Below are 12414 nucleotides of genomic sequence, written 5' to 3'. Positions count from 1 at the left end.
TGTCGTCAACAGCCCTGTTCAGCTCCTACAGACTCATGCCTATGGCTTCTTCCACGGAGTCAGTCCATCTCATATTTGTTCTTCCTCTTTTCCTTCTGCCTTTCATTTTCTCCAGCGTTATTTTCCCCCCCAAAGAACCCTGCCATCTCGTGATGCGCCTCTAGTAGGACAGCTTCAGTTTCGTCATTTTTGCCTCCAGTGATGTTTCAGGTTTAATTTGCTCAGTTCACTGTTTGTCCTCCTGGTGGTCCAGCGTGTCCATAGAGCTCTCGTCCAGCACCAACTTTCAAATACGCCATGCAGCAGTGTTAACTACACTTATTATGTTTACCGTCTAACATTCTTATTATTAGATTTATTACTGTTTTTAGAAACAGATCTCTGAATTGGAGTTTATGGGGGATAACCCGTGGGAATTTTCTGTACTACCTCTGACCAACACAAGTAGAGTCACGTGTAATTCTAAATTTTTTAATAACCAAATTAAAAAATAATAAAACTAAACTGGTGAAATTAATTTAAATATTTTATTGAACACAGTATATCTGAACTATCATCATTTCAGTGTATAAACAATAAAACAAGGTATTAGTGAGATATTAAGCATTCTTTTTTCATACTTACTCTTTGAATTGGTGTGTGTTTCACGTGTGCATATTGATTCAGACTAGCCAGCCACATTGCAAGAGCTCAGTAGCCACACGTGGCCAGTGGTCCTGCATTGGACAGAGCAATCCATACAGTCCCCCAGGTCCTTTGTATGATTGTTGGGGAAATGGGTTCCCTCAAAGGGCATGATGGGAAGAATGTCCCAGGGTTCCCCCCCAGCAAGAGGAGCAAACCAGATCTCCTGAAAGGCAAAAATACCTCCCATCTGTTGAATATTAACCTCTGAACCATTTAGCCAAACATTGGCTTCCCTTGTCATTTGATAAGGTGTATCCAGCAAAGGGAGATGAGAAAATTGGGAGGTTATTCTTTTAAATGACATCAGCAGGGGGGTTGTTTCTGCCGCAGAGCTCGGAGGGTCCCGTCTGGGCCATCACATCACCAGCAGCACACTCAAGGACAGATTTGAGTGCTTTCCTCTGCCTGGGCGTTCAGGCATTCACGGGGATATAAAAAAAGCAAGAGGGATTTGAAAATAAAGCCCATGCACGGCAGGCTGTCTGCCCTGAGTCAGGGCTGCAGCAAGGGTGATTATGGGGGGAAGAAATGGTTTGTGTCACAGTCACACGGAAATGTCCAATGGCTTTTCTGCAGAGACAATGCCTCTCAGTCTTCCAGAGACTGTGTGTGCAGACTTCCGGAGCTGTCGGGGCCCTCCAGGGCCATCCTGACTGCCTTACACCCCCTTGAATCAGGTTTCTTGGCAAGATGGGCCAGCGAACAGTCTAGACAGATAGGGACCTATATGGTTGGCCAGCCAGCTTCCGCTGGCAGATCTGACCTGTTGAGAGGACATCAGGCCCTGGACAGAAGGGCAGGAGCCCAGGACTTCATTGTTGTCTCTGGTCCAGCCCTCCCTCCTGTCCTTCTCCTGATCTCCCACTGAGATCCCAGGCCCCAGTCCTTCCCTGGCCTCACCCAGGCCTCCTGGGAGGTGCATTGAGCATTGGAGGGAGTCAGGAGTCTGTCATGAATGAATACCTTGTATGGCCCTGATCTAGTCCCTTCTTTCCGGGCCTCAATTTCCTCATGGGTCAAAAGAGCTGGATGAGATGGTCTCTGGGATCCTGTCAGCTCTGCCCATGGTGGTGTTTGTTCATAGGATTCCTCCAATGGGGAGGAAAAACGCAGTCTCTGCTTCTCCCAGTGACTCACAGCTGTGCATCAGATGCCTTCTCTGCCATCTTGTCCAGACCTGTTTCACTCACGCTTCAGTCCTTTGCTCCAGCCCTCTCTCTTTGGTTTCAGAGCCAATGAGGTCTCCTCTCATCTGCCTCTTCCCCTGGACCCACTCACTAGTCTTGCTTCTCATATGTCACTTCTTCCATGGGGAAAGAACAAGGAAATCCATTTTCCCTGAGCACTGACCCGGGCTGGGCTCTTTCATACACGTTAGCTTATTAAGTCTTCGTAACAGCTCAGAACGATGGCTGAGCCTCATTACAGATGAGGAAACTGAGGCTCAGAAATTATGGCCAAGCTCCCACACTAGGAAGAGATAGAACCAGGATTCACATCAGATTGGTTTGACTCTAAAGGCCAGATTCTTTCCATCGCATCTTGTAACACCTTCCCATGTCACTTAACCATCTGGGTTCTTCTTCTGGGGCAAGGTTCCAGGTCCCTGGAAGACAGGGGAGGCAGAATGGCAGAGTAGACAAGGCATGAAATCTTGTTCAGAGACCTAACTCTTTGGTAGACAGGAGGAGAGGAAGGGAAGTGCTCAAGGCTCAGAAACTGGTCAGGATGTGCCAGTAATGAACTTGAGCCCAAGGCTTCCTGCATGTGACTTTACACTGATTCTATGCCCCATCTCAGGTCATGCCAACTTCGTTGACCAGCCTGGCTTGCCAGAGAGAGCTCTATAAGAAGTCCTATACAACAGCCTGACTGACACATGCAATGTATCATCATTTCCAATACAGAGTTGATGTGTGACCTTGGGCAAGTTACTCCAACTCTCAGAACTTTGGTTTCCTTATCTGTTTGATGGGCATAAATCCCCACCCAGCTCAACAGTAGCAACAGTAAAAATACTTCACAGGCTTTGACGTAAAAAATATGGTTTTTAAAAAAAATATATTGATTGATATGAGAGTGAGAGAGACATTGACTTGTTGTTTCACCTATTTATGCATTCATTGCTTGATTCTTGTTTGTGCCTTCACTGAGGAGTGAACCTGCAACCTTGGCATATGCTGATGATACTCTAACCAAAAAATATGTTTTTTCTTACTCTTTCATTGTGCCTATCCCAAGTGTCACCTGTGGCGCACACCCGACAGATATTTGTTGGATGTATGCTAGTCACCAAACTTTGAGCATCCGGAAATAGTTTACTGAATATTTCCACACTTTTTATTATTGGTTAATTCTCCCAACAGACCTTTCAGAAGGCAGGCTGCCCTTGATCTTGGCCTTAGTTTACAGATGGGGAGACTGAGTCCTGTCTTTTATGGCTCCCAGCTGGCTGAGGAATTGGAGTGTTTTTCTCTGACAACCCTGTCTTTTTGTCATTTAGAGAGAACAGACCTGTCAGGGCAGCTCAGCAGCCAGCTGTGGCCCAGATGTGGAGGTCTGGATGGCCACAAAGGAGGTGGGTGGGTGGGAACATCCTCCCATTTCCTCCCTGGAAGACAAATGACTCCGGGCCACTGGAGGCTCTGAGGCTGTGGCTGGCTGAGGAACCTCCCTGGAGCCTCAGCGCAGCGCGAACTATGCTCATCTTGAAAACAGTTCCTCGGAGGACCCGGGTTCGATTCCCGGCCAGGGCACACAGGAGAAGCGCCCATTTGCTTCTCCACCCCTCCGCCGCGCTTTCCTCTCTGTCTCTCTCTTCCCCTCCCGCAGCCAAGGCTCCATTGGAGCAAAGATGGCCCGGGCGCTGGGGATGGCTCCTTGGCCTCTGCCCCAGGCGCTAGAGTGGCTCTGGTCGCAATATGGCGACGCCCAGGATGGGCAGAGCATCGCCCCTGGTGGGCAGAGCGCCGCCCCCTGGTGGGCGTGCCGGGTGGATCCCGGTCGGGCGCATGCGGGAGTCTGTCTGACTGTCTCTCCCTGTTTCCAGCTTCAGAAAAATGAAAAAAAAAAAAAAAAAAAAAAAAAAAAAAAAAAAAAAAAAAAAAAGAAAACAGTTCCTCCATGTGAGGTGGCTACTTGGAAGATGAAGTCGGAGGGCAGGGGCTTGGTCAGCTGCCTCCTCTTCCCCTCAGAGCACAACTCTCTAAACAAGCTTGTTTAGACCCTAGGGCCCAAGGTCCCTCATCCTGGTCTGAGCAAAGGCAGGCATGCAAATGAGGGAGCCATCTTGGCCAGCATTTTGTTTGTTTGTTTGTTTTGGGGAGGCAGTATTTTATACTCTCCCCTCTGGCCATAGAGTGAAAACACACACACACACACACACACACACACACACACACACTCACAGAGAAAACATACAATGCACACACTCATGCAACCACACCCACCCACACATGCATGTACATACATGCAATACCCATGCACACACATGTACAAACTTGCAGGTACATCCTCACCTCCCAGGAGCAACTATGAGCTCCCTCAAGTCCTCAGAGCTCCCTTAAGCCCCTCGGGAAGGAGGGTAGGAAGCTGGGTGTCATATATCACCTCTCTCCAAACAGTCAATGTCCTCTCTGCCCAGAGAAAGGGTAGGAGGGTCAGCAGCCGTGAACTGGTCTCGGGAAGGAGCCCCCCTGGCCCATATTTCACAAACACCCCAGACAGAGCCTGCTGTCAGGAGCGCTGTCTAATTTCCTCCCCTGACTGCTGGCCCGGATCCCCCCAACAAAGAGGGGCATTGTGTCCTCCTCCCCACCCCTGGCATCTGCTCCACAGAGATCCGTCCGGGATGCACAGAAGGGATTTGAGGGATGAAGGTGCATCCTGCCCCGCAGCTCCCTGAAGGGCCACAAATTCTCAAGCTGAAAGAGCCTGGGCTGGCCGAGGGGTCCCCCAGTCGCGCAGCCCCAGCCTCCCAGCAGTCGCCCCCACCCCCCACGGCTCTGGAATAGCTTCTCCTTAGGTCTTTCAGGGAAGAGGTGGGCAAGGAATACATTTACATGGTAGTGGCTGAGGATGAAGAGGCATTTTAAGGGGACTGGCCTTCCCACCCTCTCCCAGAAGAAACGCAACCTCAGCCCTTGTCCTTCCCTTCTGGGGGGACTTGCGGGGGCCAGACCACCTTCAGGGCAGCCGCTGGATAGAGGCAGTTGTGCTGGTGTTCTCCGACCTAGAATTTTCCCAGTTGGACATTCTGGGAAGGGAAAGTGGGGCCCCGGAGGCCAGTGCTGAGGGGAGACAGAATGAAAGAAGGGTGGCCTGGAGAGAGGGTTGAGAACCACTGTAAGACTTCCCGGCTGGGAGCGTGCTGCCAGGCAGTGCCCTGGGCGCCACTTTCTGACTCCTTCGCAGGGGCACCTCTGAAGAGGCAGCTCCTCCTCAGGTGCGAGGCCACGGGTCAAGGTCCTGTGGAAGGTGTGTGTGTGTTGGGTGGGGAGGATGCGTTTTATTGTGTGTGTGTGTGAAGGAAAGAGTGACAGAGGGAGAGAGAGAGAGAAAAGACCAGAAGAGAGAGAGCAGAAGCATCAACGCATAGTTGCGGCACTTTAGTTGGTCATTGATTGTTTCTCATACGTGCCTTGACTGGGAGGCTCTAACCAAGCCAGTGACCCCTTGCTCAAGCCTGTGACCTTCGGCTCAAGCCAGAGAACTGTGGGCTCAAGCCAGTAACCATGGGATCATTACAACGATCCCACGCTCAAGCCGGATAAACCTGCTTTCAAGCCAGTGACTTTGGGGTTTTGAACTTGGGATCTCAGTGTCCCAGATCGACACTCTATCCACTACAACACCGCCGGTCAGGCTGAGGGTGCTTCTAACAGCTGAATCATTATCATAGAGTGTGCTTAAGGCTGTTGTGTGTGGTCACAGTGTGGGAGTGGATCAGAGTTCTGCTTTGGGCCAACACAGCAGAAGCAAATCTGGGACTAGCAACCTCCAAGCCCTTGACCTTCATCACTACCCCTACTGCTTCTCAGCAGTGCTTCTTATCTAGACAGTTCGGTGCTCTGAAAACATTTTGCCCATAGTATCTGCTTATCTTTTGTACTCAAGGGTAGATAGAGCAAGGTGTTAGGATGCTTTGTTTTCGCACACCAGGAAACTGGCCCAGAGAGAGTAAGTGGCTTGCTTAAAGTCACACAGCAAACGAGTAAGACAGCAGACACTGAAACCCGAGTCTCCTCCTTGCTTGGTGCTTTTGTTGTCACTGGATTGCAGCCTCTCTATAGAAAGAGAAGAAAACTCTGTCTAGAATATGGTGTGTGTATGTGGGGGGGGGGGAGGTTGGGGGAAAGAGGTGATATGGGGGAGGGAAGGAGGTATGGGGGAGGGAAGGTGGTATGGGGGAGGGAAGGAGGTATGGGGGAGGGAAGGTGGTATGGGGGAGGGAAGGAGGTATGGGGGAGGGAAGGTGATAAGGAGTAGGGGATTTCTCCTGCCACGAGGAGTATATTAAAAGGAAACAATCTGAAGAGACCGAGGTACCACCAGGCAGGCGTTCGGCTCAGACACAGGCCTGCAGCTTTCTAGCCAGGTGTGCTGGGTGCTTTAGACAGGATTTGTGTTCCTGGAAAACAGGTTTTAAATCATTTTTTAAAACAAAAATAAAACCATCCTGTCCAGGCACTGGGGAAGCTGCTGCTTGATGAAAGGCTGCAGGGTCTCTTCTGCACCATGAGGAGTTCTTTAGGGACTTTGAATCGGCCCTACCGGGTTTTCTCAAAACTGGGAGATTGACCAGATGGTAGAGACAATTGACTGATGGGCTCTGGTCGAAATGAGCAGTCTCGATGGTAGCTGCCCTTCACTGGGGCTCTCAGACCTAGCTGAGCCTGCTCCCTTCCCAATAACACTGGAGTTAAGCCCAGTTGTGGGCCCCAGCTCTGGGGACAGACAGGCTGGAGTCTTGAGCCAGCAGCCCCGGTTAGAAAATTAATAAAGAATGAGAAGGTCTCGCAGCCAGGCCCATGGTGAGAGACGAGTTAGGTCATGTCTCTTTCTGTTCAATCGGATATTAGTCCCGACCCTGATGTCACCTTCAAGTTATTAAGCATCACCCTCAGAGACACGCGTAAGCTGCTCCCAGGCCTTTTATCAGGTCAGGCCCTGGATGCTGTTTCTTTGCAACTGTAAGTCAAAGGAAAGAGGCTTGCTCATTCAGACTTTAGACAGCTCAGGGCTCAGCGTGGGGGAGTAAATGACAGAGCATATTAATCCTGTGGCCAGAATCAGAGATAATTCTTTTGGGCTACAGAACCAGGGTAAGTATTCCATGCCCCGTTTTTGGGCATGGGCATGGCCTGCCAGACCGGGTGGGCTCTAAAGGCCTGGACTACTTTAAGTCAGCCTGTCTAACTAGCTTCTGGGCGTGAGCTTCCCCTATGTGGTCCATATGACCAGCAGTGGGCACTTGTGACCTGAGAAGCCAGGCAATACCACTAATTTAACAAGTCTCCTATCCATCCATCCATCCATCCATCCATCCATCCATCCATCCATTCATCATCCATTCATCCATACTTCCATGCTGTAACTATTTATTGAGTATTTATTATGTGCCGGGCATCACGCTGGGAATAAAACTGTCAGAGAAACACCTCTTTTTTTCTTCCTTCCATCTTGTAAAGCAGACCACAAATGAATAAGCAAACAACAAATAGAAGAATTAGAAATTGTGGTAAGGGCCATAAAGGAACATACAGAAGGTGGGAAGACAGAGGTAAAAGGGAAGTAGTGGCCGGGGATGATAGTGGCATTTGAGAAGGGCATGGTTTGAGATATTTTTGAAGGTGTCTATTCACTGTTGGCAGCAAATAGGACTGAGAAGGCAGCTAGTGAGAGAAGGAACATGGTGCGAGTCCTGAGCCGTGGGGCAGGAAAAGGAGGTGATGGACAATTGCTGCGCTGGTTAGTTAGTAGCGCCCATCTGCCTGGCTGGAGATGATATAACTCTAAATGGAAGACATTTCCATACAATGGAAGAAATAAAGCCACCCACCATGAGCTTTCCTGGTTACTGGAACTGTGGTGCTTTGGAGGTCCAGACAGGAAAGAGTGTATCTCTCTGCCTGACACTGGTTCTCTTCTTTGAATACAAGAGCTGTAGAAAACTACGCTACCATTGCAGGGCCTGGCTCAGGCAGGGGCGTAGATTTCTGAAGCCCTAAGCACTCATGCCTTATCCCCAGGACCTTTCACTTGGAAATGGCTTCTCTGCTTGCTTCATCTCTTTCTTCTCTCCGCCTCTCTCCAAAGGGCAGGCACATGCTTGTTGCTTGCTCGTCCCTGATGCTCTCTCAAGGATGGAGAAACCCATTACTGACAAATTACTGTCTGGGAATTCTCGGTTGTTTGGATTCCCCCGTGCCATCATTCTTGATCACAGTCACTGGCTCTCATCAGGGAGTCATCAGTGGGGTGGCCTTCCTTCCCTCGTACAGTTTTGCACCCCAGAAAAAGCAGAGGATTTTTACCAACTTGAGGAGAGGCCAGTCAGCCTACTGTTCAGCCAGCGCTGGTCAACGGAACGCCCTCGCTGAGAGTGGGAGGAACAGAGGGCGGTTTCGGAAGAAACCGGAAACGTGTGAATCGTGTGTGCCTGCACCTTTACTTTCACCATCACACTCCCCTCAAGGGACTCATTAACTCTTTTTATTGGGGAAATGAAAATTCTCACATCAAGATTTGTTTCTATTGACTTTAGAAATCAGCTAATGTTGCTGCCTGATATCAGGCATTGGCCTACTTTTGAAAATTAGTTGGGCTTGACCTGTGGTGGCACGTGAGTAAAGTGTTGACCTGGAATGCTGAGGTCGCAGGTTCAAAACCTTGGGCTTGCCTGGTCAAGGCATTTACAAGAAGCAACTACTATGAGTTAATGCTTCCTGCTCCCCCCCCCCTCTCCTCTCTCTAAAATAAATAAATAAAGTCTTTAAAAGAAAATTAGTTGGGCCTTATTGGTACATTAAAACTTCCTCTGTGTTCCTTTCAAATTGTCCCTTTAAGAGCTCCCAAATTGCCAAAGTCCTTGGCCTGGGAGAGCATTCCAAACAGAAGAGAATGAGCAAAACGTAAGAGAGAAATCACTTGGCGTGTGTATCTGGGAAAGCAAGGGGCTGGGGCATGGAGTCTGTGGTGGGTGGGACTAGGTAAGTAGTAGCCAGAGCATGGGGACTCGAGACCTGTAGGGTTTGAATTTTATTTTGTAGGTGATGGGAAGCCACTGATAGATTTTTTAACTTTTATTTATTTATTTTAGAAAGAGAGAGAGAGAGAGAGAGAGCAAGAGTTAGAGAGATAAGAAGGAACAGAGATGAGAAGTATCAACTCTTAGTTGCTTCACTTTAGTTGTTCATTGATTGCTTCTCATACATGTTTTGACCAGGGGGCTCAAGTTAAACCAGTGACCTCTTGCTCAAGCCAGTTACCTTGGGATTGTGTTGATGATCCCGCACTCAAGCTGGTGATCTTGGGGTTTTAAACCACGGACCTCAGTGTTCTGGGTTGATGCTCTATCCACTGGTCAGGCCCATTGATAGATTTAAAATCAGGGTGACAGGGATGTGTGTGCATGTGTGTGTGCAGGTGTGCATGTGTATGTGTGTGATTGCTCTAGGGGATGGACTTTGAAGAGCCACAGATCAGAAGGGTGGAGAGCTTTCAGAGGCTGTAATTCAAGTGAAACATGTTAACAGTGTGAACAAAGGCAATGTTGGCGAAAAAAAACCCAACAAAGCAGTGAGTATGAGAAATATCTACTGTACATTGGAAGTGAAGTGAGCAGGACCAGGTAATTGATTGATTCTGCAAAGCAAAAGGGTTAGCATCAAGGATGTGTCCCCGGTGTCTAGTATGAGTGAATGGGTAGGTTGCTGTGTTGCCAACTACAATACAAGATTCAGAATGCAGGCCAAGGAGCCAGCCTCATCGGGGAAATGGAGACTTCTGTGTCAGATATTTTGTTTGTGGTGCCTGTAGTCATCCAGGTAGCAAAGGGCAGTAGGCAGAGGAATATGAAATCTGAAGCTCCCAGATCGGGCATCGGGAAGTGTTGGCCTGATGCCAGAATGCTGGGATTCAAATCCCAGTGTCATCACTGGAATGGTCAGTTTTCATGAGGTGGTGCAGTGGTGATAAATGACCCTCAAATCCCAGTGGCTTACAACAACAAACTTTTATATCCTCACTGACATTTAGGAAGGTAGTGGGTTCTGGAGTCGAGGCTATCAGGGGAACCTGTCTCAGTCATGTCCAGAAGGAAAAGACACAAAACTTCTGCTTAGACCAGCTTCTGGCACTCCTGCTCATTTTCTATTGGCCAAAGCAGGTCACATGGACAAGCTTGGAGTCAATGAGGCAGGAAGTGCTTTCCTGCCTTGGAGGTACAACATATGGCTGGCAATGGCGCACAGCTGTATTCCCCTAGTGGAGAGGGAGGAAAATAATTGGGTCCAATCATATGCTCTACCACAACCCCTAACTGGCTATAAAACTTTGGGGGTTAAGTCAACTTCACTCTGCCTTAGTTATTTCATCTGCAAGCCAAGACCCTAGTACTACCACTTAGAACAGTGCCCAGCACAGAGTAAACAGATGAATGTAGGTGGATGGAAGGGAGGAGGGAAGGGGAATTATTTTCTAATGGGTACAGAGTTTCAGTTTGGGAAGTTGAAAACGTTCTGTAGAGATCAGTGTCAATGGTTGTGAATGGCACAGGACTGTGCATGTAAAATGGTTAACATTTTATGTTACGTGTATTTTACCATAATAAAAAATGTGGGTAGATGGAATCATCTGGGGGGAAAGTGGTGGGCAGAAAGAGAAGACCTTGGGAACCAGCAGTGGGGGCAACAGCATCGAGAAAGGGGTCTGCATGGGAGACAGAGAAGGGACATTCTGGACAGACAAGTCAAGAGAGGTTGATGTTCTAGGAAGCTACTGGATTCAAGTTAGGAGGTAGTATTAAAGTGCGTGAAGGGTCTGTTTTGCTTGGCTTTGAACCTGAACCTTTTTTCTGGCACCTTGATTTTGGTGAGTCTGCTTTCCTCTGCCAGCTCCTGATGGTGTCATTTCTAGTCACTGCCCATACCTGGCCCAGACTGCCTCAAGGCCAAATCCTGGCCAGGTCTCCTCTCCTGGATCCTTCCTTCCCTTCCCTCCCTAGCCTGTCCTATTATGTCCATTGTTGACATCTCAATAAGACAAATCTTTTTAGATTAAAAAGATACAGAATTAGGGACATTTTTTTTTCCTGTGTCATTTTTATTACTATTTGTGTATATTTTTACAATGAAAAACTAAACCTGCCAACTTTGATTTTAAAGATGAGGGATAGTTAGTTTATGGTCAAGATTCTTTTATTAGCAAAAGAGTTCATCTTTTGTTTTAGAACTTTGACTATTTGATAAGTCATGGGGTGGGGAAACTGAAAGCTAAACTTTGAAGTGGGAAATAAAGAGTGCAATTGCATGGCAGAAATGATCTTTTTTTTTTTTTTTAGCAACAATTACATTTGTACCCCCACGTTTTGAAGAACCTAAAGGGGGCTACCTTGTTCTAGATGACTTCCTCTTCTTTTCTGTTGCTTCTAGACCAGGGGTCTCAAACTCACGGCCCGCCGAACAATTTTGTGCGGCCCACAGACTAATCCACGAAGTTCAAAATATTTTGGATAAAATTAAGTAAGCCTAGGGGCCTACTTGTATTTTTCATTTCTCTAGCATCCTAGCTAGATATTAGCTTAGTTAACAGCAGTTGTGATGCGAACTACAGTTTCTGGTCGTTTTGTGACACTGAGTAAACTGCATGTACGATTGCGCTTGTTGTACTGATTTTGTTTTGTTTTCAACTGCAGTGAGAAAAGTGTTGCGTAACAGTTGCCTTTTGTAGACCTAGTGTGGCCCGCCGAACGGCTGTGATCTTGCTTTGCGGCCCACATGCTGAGTTGAGTTTGAGACCCCTGTTCTAGACACTGGCCCATCATCACACCAGCCTCAGAGGATTGCACTCAGAGCTCTGGTTTTCCGCTCTGCAAGGAAAAAGGCTTGAGAACTTTGCTTTTTTATTGATTTTATTTCTCCAAGCGTTTTCTTACTAAGTGAATTGACCTTGCACAGTTAACTTGATGTAATCTTAAGAAAACATATGAAGTATGCTTTAGAAAAAAAATACGCATGCTCCAACCAGCCATCTCAGTTGGCAATCATTTTCCACAATAGTCATCCTTTTGGGATGGGGAGGTGGTTTTTTTTTTTTTTTTTTTAAACAAGTGAGTGATTAAATATACATACAAGAGATGCAAACTCTTGCTGACCTCCCTCTGCAACAGCAGCGGTATGGGGGGACAGAGCACTGGGGCAGGTAGGGGTCCTTTCTCCAAGGCTTCAGCTGCCACAGGCTGTTTGGCCATCAGTCCTGGAGTGTCATCCCAGAGGGCATGAACAGTCCATGCACATAAACTTAGCAGCTCCTCCCATAATAACAGCATTTGTTTAACACATTGGAGGGGCTCAAATGCATCCCATGAGAAAGAGGGACTGCTCTTTTGGATCCCCCCCCCCCCCCATTTACAGTCAGTCTTTTGAAAGCACAGCACACTGCAGCTGGAGAACCTTCCCCTCCAGGGTTCATCATTTCTAGGCTGTCACCCAGCAGCCCTATAACACA

Source organism: Saccopteryx leptura, chromosome 2 (assembly GCF_036850995.1).
Source record: "Saccopteryx leptura isolate mSacLep1 chromosome 2, mSacLep1_pri_phased_curated, whole genome shotgun sequence".
In the NCBI taxonomy this organism is placed as follows: domain Eukaryota; kingdom Metazoa; phylum Chordata; class Mammalia; order Chiroptera; family Emballonuridae; genus Saccopteryx; species Saccopteryx leptura.
Note: the sequence above shows the minus strand (reverse complement) of the source record.